A 15096-nucleotide genomic window follows, 5' to 3' on the forward strand; every position below is an offset into this window, starting at 1 on the left:
AATCGGTGTCAAAATCTAAAAGATTAGGAAAAACTGATCAAACATATCACTTTGCGTCCTGCTGGCTTTGTTTGTCAGTCCCTGACGAAGGCTTGCCGGATAGTAAGCCGAAACGTTGGTTGAAGAAATATATGCCAGAGGAACCTATTTTAAATTTATTATGTTTATGCGAGGTTTTGACTTGGCCAATGCTAAGATATTTACCAAAGTGAGTGCTTTCGCACAATGTTGAAAATGAATAAACATTTGTTTGAAACGTGAGGAAATGCTGCCCACCTCTGTAGTGGATTTGATATTCATTTTACGTCTTACAACAAGTTCCGGCCATTGTGCTCCTTAGCTTTAGATATTTAAATATTCAAAGAAGGCAAATTTAAAAGCAGAATTCATAATTCTTTTGAAGTATTTGATTTAAAACCATCTGGCGACTTTTTTTTTTCTTTTTACGGTTGGCAGGTAAAACTTACGAACTTCAATTTTGAAAGAAACTGTTTAGGGGGGTCAGGGTCGGCTGTTTGGCCCCTACAAAACCTTGTTTCCCGTTTGCTGCGAATGAGAATGCAAAATATTCTATTTCCCATAAACGTGTGCAATGTACACGGCCGTGTTTTAGAGGTCCTAAATCTATATCAACATTTGGTAGTTAAAAAATAACGGTTTGCATCCATACTTTATTGTAGGCGTTAAATTGATAATTCAGAAAACAGAGGTATGCTGTCCATCTAATATTCGAAACAAAGGTGCACATTGATGTTGTAAGAATGTTTATTTTTCTCGAAAAAAATGTTAGTCAGTACGTACAATTGTTAAGATTGGAACGATCCAATTTCTATAACCCCTGGACTAAATTAAATAAAAATATGTGAACACAAAAAAAAAACTTTACAGCAAGTTAATAGAAAATTTCGTTTCTTCGTACCATATTAACGTATTTGGTACTTTTATTTTTGGGTTGCAATATAAGGTGTATGAAAACAGGTGGGAAGTGTCGTGTACGATTAAATTTTAATAAGGAACCAGGCCTATTTAGAGACGAAATTTGATGAATAAAGCAATACGCGACGGCAGCGACGTTCTCATATAATTTAATATCAAGCAACGCTTAAATAATTCAAGCGTGATTTCCTGCCCTCTATAACAGCTGGTTTGCGATGATAACCTCTGTAATAGAAATTACCTTCTCGTCAGCTAACCTAACTCAAGCTGGGCTAAGGATTCTGGTGACAACAGGTTAAAAAAATAGAATTTCTTAAAGTAAGGGCTAAAATCCTATAAAATGACACTTCTTATCTTGATTGGTGCACGTGTGATATTTTACGCCCAAATAACGGTCGTTTTTCATCCTTTAGAGAGGCCAATTCATTTTTTTTTGTCTTTAAATGCTATACCCATTTAATCTATTGATTCTAAAAGGCAAATTTTTTTACATTTAAAAAACAGTCAAATTTCGCTGTTTTCAAAATTTTTCGACAGTAGCTTATGCCATCGTGAAGAGATATTTTTTTGTCAAATATGGATTTTTTGATAAACAGTGTAACTTTCTTCCCGCGTAGTTGCTGTACGGGTACAATAGAGTCGTACTTCCGTATGGCTGACGGAATGGCCTGGGAAATTGTAGGTTGCTTGTAATAGCGCCCAAGTCAAGCAAGTTACGGGCAATTGCCTAAATTGGTTCAATTCGTGATAAAATCGTGCGACAATTGACACATTCTTACGCTCAATACAACCACGCTAAAGGTCTTTGCAAGCTCCACATAAGAGAATAAAGATTTTAAACCAGGGTTCGTGATATTTTTTGTGTCGTTCACTCTTTTTTAAAATTATTAAGTTAAGATCTAGTAAGAATATCAAAGCCCATACAGAAGTAGGTAGCATTTGAATTAACAGATGTTGAAAATGAATAAAGAGGTATTCGAAACGTTCAAAATGCTAACTACTTCTGTATGGGCTTTGATATTCTTATTACGTCTTGCCACAACTTCCAACCATTATGCTCTAAGTCTAAATAAAGTGTATCAAGAAGCTTTACGATAGCAAATATTCAATTAACAATAATTTTAAATATATATTGACACCCTTGAGCGTTAGAAACGGCGCCCTAGTTGAAACCACTTAGTTGAACCATTCAATACTGACATATTAGGCGCTGGACTAGAATCCTAGCACTTTTTTGCAGCTATGAAATGAGTTGTCAAAATTGAATTTGCAAGAAAGAAAGAAGTATGCAAAAATAAATATATATTATTACTACTTTACCCACCCAAGCCTAAACGCTAACTCGATCCCTAACCCAAATTATGTTAGCAATACAACCGTCCGGACTAAAATGCGGTAGAATTCTAAACCAGCGTCCTTAAGTCCACTAAACTCATTGACTTAAGTCATTACATGACATATTGGAAACAACCATAGTTTTAAGCATTAAGGCTTAAACAAACCTGAAAATCACTGATGTCTTCACTTTAGCTGTTTCAGTATCCACACAAAAGTTGTTTCAAAGCAGCATACATTTTGTTATTCTCCCCAAAGTTACTAACCTACACAGCACATCTGGGCGACCTACGCACCATAGATAGCAAATAATAGCCATTGTTGCCGGACAAAGTAAATACTCGAGAACAAGGGCGTTTTGGCGCGCCAAATTTGAAGCACAGAATAACAACTAATAGTTGAACTGTTACCACATTTTGGAATAGATAACGATCAAAATAAAGACAAACTATAATTATATTCCTTAATGAAGAAGAATAAACAATAAAAACAGTTACCGATACAAAGGACAATTATTTGTAAAAGTTTAGATACGCAGTAGCACTTTAGCCTTAAAAACACCTTGAAAAAGAATAATGGGACTTAAATTAGCACAGAAAAGAAAAAAAAGAAAAGGTTTATTTAATACGCAATCATATATCAACAGTATTTTTTTGAAAAAAAAATATTTTCTACAAAAAAATGTATACGATGTGGCATAGTTTGCATGCAAGAAACTGCGAATTATTCAAAGAAATCTTTAAAAAATCTATTAAAGAGAATCTTATATAAAACAGTTACATTCTTGTTAATTTAGCAATGGCATATAAGGTTACTGAATAACTTGCCTGAAAAATCACCTTAATTTAAAACAACTAAATTTTAACAGACTAAACATGGAACCAGTAGGGCTTTAAAAAAAAATCACAAAAAATCATCACAGTACACAATTCTCCTCAGGCCTTCACAAACCGCAAGTCGACGTTTATCGTCAAACAGTAAGTTGTCGGTAACAAGCAAAACGCGTGTTGCTGTTTACACCGCAACAGCTTACGAGCGGATTAAGCAAAGACTGGAAAGCACACCTGAAACTTCGCTTGCTATAGTTAAGGAACCAAGGTCGAAGTTTCTATACTATTTCTTGGTAAAATTCTGTTGATAAATGGTGTAACCACGTAATTAGGGGTGCTTCTTAAACTTTTTTAGTTTTGTTCACCCCTAGCATCGATCTCCAAATTTCATTCACCCTTGTCTCGTGATATGATAAAACTATCTCGTCTACATATAACAGCACCCGGAATATCCGTCCTGCTCGCAAATTATCTTTGATTTCTGACGGTTCACCCTTATTCACCCCTTTTGGTTGGTTCACCCCTGCAAAAATTTTATTCACCCTGGTGTGAACCATTAACCTTTTTAAGAAACACTGCTATATAGGGCTGAAACCCTATAATTAGGGGTGTGCTATGATGGAATTTTGTTGCGATATTGACACTTGATATTTAGGAAAAAGTCGGATCAGATCCGATACCAAATGACGTCACTACAAAGCACACATGAAACTTTCGCTTGCTTTAATTCAGTGGTTCTCAACATTTTTTCTTTCGTGGCCCCATTTACGTTGCAAAAAAATTCTGTGGCCCAATAAATTTTTATGAAGGAAAAAAAACATAAAATAGGTTTAGAACAAAACACAGCAGAACATATTTTAAAACAGATTGTTTGCTTAATAAGATACTTGCGGCTGAACAATAAATTTACATTCCTTTTTAATTCCTCCCCAAGCCATTATTCCAGTAAAATTAAACATAGTGATACAAATGAAACTAAATCTAGCTTTTTTAAATTGGTCGGTGGCCCACCTCAAATGTTCTTATGGCCCACCAGTGAGCCATGGCCAACTGGTTGAGAACCGCTGCTCTAATTAAAGAACCAAGGTCGAAGTTTCTATATTATTGGGTGAAATGTTAGCCTTGGTTAAAAATGTTAGCCTCGGTAAAATCCTGTTGATAAATGGTGTAACCGCGTAACTAGTGACGTCATATACTTGACATTTTGTTCCGATATCGATATTTTAGGCAAAATATATCGCGACCCGATCCGATAAAGTCAAATGGTTATCAAATTAAATTTCCAGGTTTTAAATGTAAAAATGCTGCTTTAGGGTTGGTTAGCTGCTTTAAATGTAAATATGGCATTAAATAAAAAAAATACTTTTCAGAGTGGCAGATTTTAAGTTATATCGCAAGCAATGAATAAAATTTCTTTGGTATCGAGCCGCCATGTTTAAAACTGTAAGGTTATTACATGACTAGACACCTACATTGCGCCCAAGAAAATGAACTTTCATTTCTCAAATATTTACGACTCACGCCCTGTCTGATTGTGTGGTGACGTCATTATTAACGTCATTTTAGCGCCCTTTTCCTTTAAACAAACGATGACCGAGTCGTATACGGCTCAAGGGACACAATTTCATTTTTTAACGAGTTGCGAAAAACATGTAACGGCTGGTGAATAAAAGTTGTAAATTAATTCTCAAAGACCGTTTAATCCGTTGGTTATATGTAACAAGAAAGGGTTTCAGGCTTATTTTAGCTTACAGCACATTTTAATTTTTTTCTGTAATGCTAAACAGGCGTATTTATCTTCAACATTTCATGCAGCCCTTCTCTGACTTTGGCAAAAAGAGAGCAGCTCAAATTCAAAGTAAACACAACACATAACATTGCAGAGCGCAGATAAAGTGCTGAGTTGGGGGCTGTCTGTTTCTAAATTCCATTCTGGTGACAAGTTCGCAGTTCGCGTATTCGGGTAAAGCAAGCTGTCAGGGCCGAGACAGCACTGACAGACGATTGATCTATTTCAGTCGCTGACTGGGCGAATGTCGTTGGCCAGTGGAGTAGGCCACACTTGCTCTATGCCGTTTACACAGTGGTGTGTACCATAGAAACGGCGTTACCCTGGTTAACACTCATATTTAAACTATTTAAATCTAAATACTTTGGAATATAATGGCCGGATGTTGTAGTTAAAGTATTATTTGTAACGTTCAAAAAATGCTCTACCTACTTCTGTTTGGGCTTTGATATACATTGTACATCTAAGTAAACCCCCATACATTATCTTATGATTTATTCGTTCACAATATGCTACCTACTACTAATGGGCTTTAGCATTCCTTCTATATCTAAACTAAAGACTGTTTTTAACTTGAAGCAAACGCCTGTTTCACTGGCTTTCTAACTTTACCAGCGTTGATAGTACTATGATACGTGTGCCGTTATCGTTGACCAAAAGAATGATTTCTAAAGAGCCAGAACAGAGTTATTGTACAACAAAGTATAAACGTTTCACTGTTACCAGCAATACACATAAACTAAACTCTTCAACTGTGAAACTAGGCGCAAAAACTAGCCTTTCAGTTTAAATACACAACATTTAAATCCCGTAGAATGGTCTCCGCTTGTGACCAAAATCAATCTACAAGCAAATCTCTCTGGTGCATTCCTGCAAATCGTGTTTTGACAACTTCAGAATTGCGGACTCGTAAAAGTTTCGAAGCGAAATAAAACGGGACGCGAGATAAATTGAAACCGCCTTTTGTGCCTAAGGCTAGCAGGCGATAATCGCCCGTTTAATCAATGGCCGTTCGCGCGAACCAATAAAGACCTTGTAAGAATATCAGAGCCCATGCAGAAGAAGGTAGCATTTTGAACGTTTCGAATAAATCTTCATAGTGGAAATATTTCATAGTCAACATAGTGGAAGGACACTCGCTTTGGTAAAAACCTTTAGCATATTTTACAACTACACTAAAGGTCGTTGCAAGCTTCACATAGGAGAATAAAGATTTTAAACCAGGGGTTGTGATAATTTTTGTGTCGTTAACTCTTTTGTTAAATAATTAAGTTAAAATCTAGTGAGAATATCAAAGCCCATACAGAAGTAGGAAGCACTTTAATAAAGAGATATTCATAACGTTCAAAATGATACCTACTTCTGTATGGGCTCTGATATTCTTACTACGTCTTTCTACAACCTCGAACCATTATCCTCAAAAAACCTTGCTTTTCGTATATTTCGCTATTCTTGACTTCCCGGAGAGCCGATATTTTGTGCCCCTTGGTCTTATCTTATCGCTTTAGTCTCGGCACACGCCCTGGTATGTTTACAGTCGCTTATGGGCGCGTATTACACACACAGTATAAGAGATTTGGCCATAGCGCTGCTGCTGTACAGCTGAATATAGCGTAACTGGCAGGCTGTACGCGAGTTTATCATTTCGTCCACGTGTACAGATTTAAGGCTTTCAGGGAAATGATAAAAACCTTAACGCCCACGTTAAAATGTGTTCACAATGTTACAGGTTCAATAGCAGTTCTGTTCATATTATAGCACTCATAGCAGTAGATCATTGTTTTTAAGAACTTATCAGATCACATTCAGAACTAAAACATATATATATATTTAACAAGTGGCACATTTAGCAACGACATGAATCCCTGGATGAAAATCTGTTACCAACCCGAAAAAATCCTGGCAAGAAATTGCAACATTTTAAATGTCCAATAAATTAACGTAAGGATGGAAAATACGTTTCGCGTACGAAATAGGTTTCTGTAATACGCTTGGGTTTGTGCTAGTATCCAAATGCTATAGGCGTAATAAAATGTTTTCCTAAAGATTAAATTAATATATTTCCGAACACAGCGACTCTGCAAAATCGTAGCCAAGACACAAACTCCTGACGAAGCAAAGAAATTGGGAGTGCTCAACCTTTCTCTAAAGCAGGGGTGTCCAACTCAAACATACCGGCGTGCCAATTTTTATCTTATAACTTCTTTCCGTGCCAAAGTTTAGCAACTATTGTTTTCTAATACTAAAAACGCTTTCTATACAAAAAATAAAACAGTATAATGATATAATATCAGAAGTAATTGTTTGTTGTCGTAATTGCTGGGATGTTTTGTATTGTGAATAAACAATGACAATTGGCTGTATAACAAATTTAGCTTTTTGGGCAATTGGTGTATTTTTGGGGGGCTTGCGTGCCATTTTTTATTAGGTCGCGTGCCAAGTTGCCAAGCGTGCCTCATGTTGGACACCCCTGCTCTAAAGTTATACGTCCTGTATTACTGTTTGTTGAAACGTGATTAGCGAAACAACGAACTCTCTTTAGTACAGTTGTAATGCTAAAGCCTGATTAAACATGTTACTTTGTACCACGCCGTGGGTCTACTAATAGCAAATCAACGCGATGTAATGTCTGGGCGATATAAACGAATCAGGGCCTGGTCTTAAGACTAATTTATTGCTAACTTATCCTATATTTCGGGTCTAGAACAAAACACAACCCTTTCTATATTTAAGTACACTACGCGCGGATCTGTAATACAGCTTAATGATAAATCGCAAAGCTAAAAAGGTTGAGTAGATCGACATCATCTTGATTAAGACGTTTCGATACGAACTTGTATCATATTCAGGTAAAGTGACTGAGAAGTAAATCAATGCCTCGCTTATAAAAATGTGGGACGCAATTGCTTTGATTTACGTCCTTTTGGGCTTTGCAATTTAATATCAAGCTACCCTTTCTATAAATTTAGTTACAATTATTTACTCAAACAAACACCTCAAATGCTTGACAACAGTTAAACTGCGCACCTGGCCTGCAAACAACCCGGTAACAAAAAAAGTAAAAAAAAAACACTCACAGAAGTCTCAAAAAACAGCGCCGAATCATCTACAAAATAGCGCAATTCGGGTGGGCAATTTGCGCGAAATTCAACCCTGCTGTCTTCCCAAGGGCAGCCCAGCTGACAAGCGACAAAAAAACGAGCTAAGAAACGTTTACTCCAAGCTCAAAATCACACTCACTCGTCCAGCTCCAGTTTCAGAGGAGAAAGCCCTGGGTCAGGCGTGGTCACTCGAGCGCATCGAGGCGCAACGCGTGGTCACGGCCGAGCGCGCACGTTCGCTCTGAGCTGATCTTTAAACCAGCACGAGGTTTGTTGAGTTTTTTTCAGGGTTTGGCGTGAAATGAGGGCAACTTGGGGAGAGATTGTTTGTGTTTTGTTGTCTGCCTTTTGTTTGGAGTGTTTTGGAACGATTTTTTTTCTCTGCGCTTAAATGGATTTTTTTTAATGCGTTACGGCCAATGCGCGGTTGGAACCAGTGATTTTTGCCGTGAATTTCGATCACTTATTTTGCAACCTAAACCCGTTTTTTCACCAATATATCAAAAATATTTAAAACCAAAAAAATTTTTTTCAAGGTTCGGACGGGAGAAATGTTCTTGGTGCTCCAAAGCGAATTTTTTGCTGAAATGCGTTACGGCCAATATGGGCGGTAATTTAAGTAAATTCAAATCACTCATTCTACGACCTAAACCAGTTTCTTCACCAAATATCACAAATATTTAAACCAAAAAAAATTTTTTTTTTTTGGAGGGTTTGGCGTGAAATGAGGGCACGCGCTAGAAATTTGGGGAGGATGTTTGTGTTTGCCGGCGCCTTTTGTTTGGAGTGTTTGGTCAAGGTTCGGACGGGAGAAATGTTCTTGGTGCACTAAAGCGAATTTTTTACCGGGATGCGTTACAGACAAAGTGCGGTTGAAAACAGTGATTTTTTCGTGAATTTCAGTAACTCATTTTACGGATTTAAACGCATTTTTTCACCAAGATATCACAAATAATCGAAAAAAATTACTTTTTATTTTTACTTAAAAAAAACTTTCTTAAACTTTGCGGCACCTCTCTAAAAATCAATTTTCAGTTAAGTGAATTAACCGCCAGGCCTAACATATTTTTGACACAGTTTAAATAAACTCACGACAAAACAGGATAAGCTAAAACAATTTTAAGTGTGAAAAACCTTGCTGTTTAAAAAATACAATATGAAAACAATTCTTACGTCGAAACTACTTCCATAGTTAAAACTCACTCATAATAAAATATTACTTAAAATAAACTGTTAACTTTATGAAATGATTCATGCTTTGCCCTGTTTTTTTATTAAACAGTCTAAATATTCACAAAAGTTACTCCTAGCTTAAATCGACAGGTAAAAATGTGTAACCTAGTCCAAACACATAATGACACGCGTATATATCCATATTGTAGGAAACCGTAAAACATGACGAGCTTCTACCAGAATTGAATCCCATGTTGTGCAGCGATGACGTGTCCAAGTTTGATTGGTTGACTTCCCTCAGGGGAGGCTCCGACGACAATGAGATCGCGTCCGGAGACAATGAGCCGCGATCTGAACTCCCCCAAGCCCGCGACCTTCAAAAAAATACAAAATAAAAGCTTGTTGAGTGATTGGAGCCTATGTCCGCCATTTAAACCCTACGTTTTTGTTTTAATGATTTTCTCAACATTGTTCAGAATTTTACAAAAATACAAACGTATTTTACCGTCTTAATATTAATTGTCAAAGCCAAAAAGATCAAGTAACTCGACATCATCTTGATTAAGACGTTTTTCTACGAACTCGTATCATATTCAAGTTAATATGATGATGATGGCCCGTTTGGCGCTGAAATTCATTATTAAGCTACATTAAAGAACCGTGCACAGTGTTACCTAAGTATGTCGGTGACTCGGTCTTACAATATTAAAATTTTACAATTATTTCGTCTTGCATTTAAGATAATATCATTGACTTCCAAAAGGTATTGATCGTCATGAATGGCCCAACTTAAATATTGTAAATATCTTACTTTTAGCTGTCAAATTGCATTTTAACATCAACACGCACAACCGAAAACTGTATTTTTTGCCTATTTAAGTAGGTAATGCAAAATAATCTCAAATATGATCCAAGCAAAGCCACAAAGGTTGTAAAAAAAGATCCAGAACAACTTTATTAAACAAGAGAAGAATACTATATAGTTACGCAAATAGCATCGTCAGTTCTGCTAAGATTCTACAATACAACGAAACACCAAAATTATATATAAATAAAACTTTTATCTCAATTATGTTTCAACTATATATCAGAGGCACTGTACGCCTCATAGCACCATGGAAAATGAAAGTTTGGGCAGACCAAACTGTATAAAGGCGTTTTTGCGAACAGATAACATCTTTGAAATGTAACTTTTATAATGTGTGGTGTGCAAACCATGTAGTGTTAATTAATGACGCAACTTTTAGATGTATCTTTGTTACGTCGCATTTTGACGTAATTTTGTGACCTTATGTTATGATTATGACGCAACTCTGTGACGTAATCTCTGAAAAAAATTGTCTTTTAAAATTTTAAATATCAATTAGGTAGCAGATCGGTACCAATAACACACAAGTATCGGACGAGTACCGATACTGCCACTTGGTATCGGGTATCGGCTCCGATCCGATATAATCGGACATCTCTTACTTGAGTCATTACAGCACTAACGCTAACGGTTGTTCATTTGTTCAAGCAATATAGTAAGCGAACCCAACCTGTGCGTCATCTTAATTTCGTCTTCTGGCAGAACAGAGAGTCGATTGACCTCGTTACGTTGTCGAGCTCTCTTTGAAGAATGACGCCGCTTAATTTCTTGCTGTTTGTAAGCTAAAAAATAAAGCAGAAGTACAACTTCGGTGCCTTTAAAGAGAGATCGACAATTTTGTCAGTTTGCCAAAATACTGGGAGAAATTTACTGAATATTCTATTTATGTTTCATTTTTTACTTTAACTTTATCGGTTTGAAAGTCTGCGACAATCGACCAGCGAGCCAAGCGCAAGTCAAAGCTATACGTGCCGCACTCGTACGCCACCTTGCGCTTAAACCTACCGGCGGAAGTTGCCGGCTTCTCAACACTGGAGGCGCTGTGGTGCGACTTGCTTCTTTTTCTGAGCTTAGACTTAGCGGCAGCCCTCTTCGCGACTTTCTGCTCAAAATGAGCGATTATCTTCTGGAGAGGTTGAAGCAAGGGGAAACCACCCTCGCCCGACGCGAATACGTCATCGTCACCGACTGTGACGTCATTAGATCCCGGTGACGTCATTGGCGAAGCTTTTATTGTCCCAAGCAAGATGCTGTGTGCTTGATCGCAAAAGAACAGCGAAATATGTTGAACGAAACTAATCTGCAATTTAAAAAAAAAAAAATACTGAAAAAGGGGAAATGTAGACTGATTGATTTACATTTTGAAGTCGTGCATAATTGCAGTGATTAGACCGGCCAGAATTTTTATCTAAATTTCGAAAGGCCAGTAGGTCAGCCGAAAAAGGTTAAAATCGTCGAGAATTATTGTTTTTTTCTCTCTTCGGTGTTTAAAGCAGTTTTGTTTCTGAATTTAAAAAAATAGAAATTCACAATTACATATACCAATACCATTATCCTATTTATTTACATATTATTTTGATCAATGGACTTTAGACATATTCACCAAACCACGGCCCGCGGCACATTTTTGAAATTAATATAAAGTTCAGTTTAAATGTTGTCGGGTGCAATTCCAAACTACCTTTTGATGAAATTCTAAACTAAACGAAGATTTTTTTAAGCTCACTACAAATTAACGAAGAAGAAGTTTATAAAGTTCGAACAAAAATGTATATACGACTCGCGAACGTCAATCCTTACAATTATTCAAAAGTTTTGTAACCCCTTTTTTTTCATTGCGTTGTCTTTATTGTTTAGCCTTGACGTCATCGCGATCAAATTAACAAGGTCATAGTCATCACTAAAAACAGACAGTAAGCCATGTTAAAAATTAATGAACTTTATGTGAAACGACGGGGGTGTTAGACACTATAAAGTTCTCTACTGTCACTGTATAAATAGGCGACAATAGCTGACGAAATTAGCAGGCTACTACAGTGGCCATAACATCGTATCAAACTGGTTCCTTTTTGGATAACTTTTAAAGAAAATTTGCCTTTATAAAACTTATTTACTTACTACATTAAAAAGAGTTACGAAACGCATTGCTAATGCCTAACTGCGAGATGTATTTCAATGTTTTCACTGAAGAAATAACCTTCATAAAGCCCAACTCTATCTGGTAATTAGAAAATTGAAAGTACTACCTCTTTGGAATGTTAAGTTATTTATAAAGTAAATGCAGTGGTGGCGTTTACTGTCGTTCAAGCGAAACAATAACAACAAGTGACGTAATAAAGCATAATGTATGGTCAAATAATGCACTTCGTTGCCTTACTGAAGGCAATCGTTTTAAATAGAAACAAACCATCCATGGTACACATTAAAAGTATTTTTACAACATTTTGAGGCTGATTTCAGGTACATTAGAAAGTGAATTAAAACATACGGTACAAAATCATAATTAAGCAAATCACAAATCTAAGTAATACTTCAGGTTTTCACTAAATTTTGTGGCAAGCCTATAAAACTGTTTTAATACAAACTACATAAAAAACGCAGACTTAAGTAATAGCTTAATTAAAAGCCTGAAAGTACTAGTCTCATTAGTGACTATGTCACGAGAAAAAGTACTTACAAAAAAGTGGATTCCATTCATGTTTTATAAAACATTTAAATTAATGGTTTCATTAGCGACTCAAGTATTTACATAAAATAAATTTAACTGTTATATTATTATATCCTTAAATCATACGCTGTCTCACACTAAGAACTCAAAGTCAGCTTTATTATTGTATTAAGCAAATCCACCTGTGCCGACTAAACGGAATTCAGCAGCCAAGCAAATTCCAATAACATGGCGATAAATAATTCACTCCCAAAACATTCCGAGAAACTTCATCGGAGTTTCATAAGGCCGCCAATACTCAAAGAACTTATCAATTTTCACGCTATCTAAGACTTGGATACGTGCAAACACTTGTTTAAGTTTTATCACCCTAAACTGGCTGAGTCGACTGCTGGTGTCTCGTGTTTTACGTTTTGATCGTTTGTAATCGCGATAAAGGCCATTGTGTCGCGACAAAGACTGGTTAATTTTTAAACTGTGGTTAGCTGAATAGAATCAAGACTTGCTATGTTGCAGAGCTAATTTAGGCTCGAGCAAACATAGATCGTGGTAATTCTGCCTGAATGTAAGCTTTCCTGTAAATCCAACACTTCAAATCAAGGCCCTCTAAGAGCTACATCTTTGTAATTTGGCCTTGATTTAATGCCAAGATACAAAACCACAAGTTCATTGCTACTTGGCTGGGCCATTGTTGACTGATGGCTAGAAAGTTAGGCACCATTAGAGACGGTCTACTGAAATGACCTTTTCTGCCTGTTTTGATGCCGTGTTGTAACTATAGCCGAATTATCCCAGCGGGAATTCGTAAAGTTTTCCGGTGGGCCGTTTGTCTGAGTAATTAAATGATATATTTCGTGGCAGGCCACAAAATGTAGTGTCTAAACATCAGTTTTTCTCAAACTTTTTAGGCCTATAGCACACTACTAAGAAAAAAAAAACGGCAAATGTCATACAAAACAAAATTGACAATCACAATCACTACGCAGCAACGTACTACGTAAATATCAAAATGGTATTATAGTAATACGTATAGTAAGAATATCAAGTTGAAAAAGCATCCCTAATAATTGAGAAAATCTCCACGCACTCTGGTTTTCCGATGCATACAGTTTGAAAAACACAGGTATACTTACTCAAATTTATCCCATACCAGTTTTAAATGTATTTGAAAAAGTCTGAGTTGCAATGTTTATGACCTCGTGTGGTGATTAACTTTATATTCCGCTTTTCGTCCTGGTATGGATTCACTCTTAGGGAAAATTATTTTTTCTACCACTATCTAGTTGTTAATGTATTAGTTAGAAGTCTCATTCAAGCAAAGTAGAAACGGAAAAGCACAGTGAGACCTTCAAATCGACAACACCTACCACAAAATAATCTGTATTTACTATAGGGCGTTTATTTTGTGGACTCCAGCCATAAGACCGAGATAAGAACACATTGACGTTGAGATAAAAGATAAAACACAGTAGCTAATAGTGGCAATCACGTCTAAATCGGCATAAAGCCTAAACACATCGGAATAAGACCTAAAATGGTCAGAATCAGGCCTAAACAACACCTTAACTAACCCCAAACCCCAGCTCTAAGTAGAAAAATAACTCCTCTGGTAATTTCAACCCTAACCCATTTTCTAACCTCACCTATTACCCTCCAATAACACCAAATAGGAACAAAATCCGGTGCCAAACAGTGTCGCCCTAACGGTGCCGGTCGAATTTAGGGCGTCCAAGCGTCGACACCAAACCAGCCGATGGCAGATTTATCGGTTTAAATTTGCAATTATTTCCTATTTTTAATTAACAAACTATAGATCTTTTGCGATTCCTTTTTACCTCGTATTTCAACCAAACCGTTTTCTCAACAATTTTCTAAAATAACCAATGTCTTGTTTTTGTTGGGATGATATTTTATAGTTGCTTGTCTTTTTGACATTCAAACAAAATCACGCTTCTTGTTTTATAACGACACACGATTTGGAGCAATTACTACAATATTTTGTTTGGCGTATTTTACATAATTCATAATAAAGCACGTTTCTTTATTCCTTTGCACGACAACGCTGATATTCGCGCAGACGTTGCGTTGTGTTTTAAGCTCGATTACTCGAGTACTGTCATACTTTTGTCGGTCTGTTTGGGTGAGTGGTGATATTATAATGTTTAGCCTTGCTGTTTGATATTTAAACAGTGGAAAATCTTTCTTAACGTTCTAGTTTGTGTACAGTAGTAAGAATATTTTGACTATTCAATACGATAAAAGAGCAGGGCTTATTTCTTATGATTAGTAAACATAAGTATGTTTTAATATGATTTGATGCACATTTTTTCTTATATATATTATTGTCTACAGAAGACCTCTACATAAAATAAAATATTTTATTATTAGCTGATAAT

This window comes from Ascidiella aspersa, chromosome 9, assembly GCF_963924565.1.
Source record: "Ascidiella aspersa chromosome 9, kaAscAspe10.2, whole genome shotgun sequence".
Classification (NCBI taxonomy): domain Eukaryota; kingdom Metazoa; phylum Chordata; class Ascidiacea; order Phlebobranchia; family Ascidiidae; genus Ascidiella; species Ascidiella aspersa.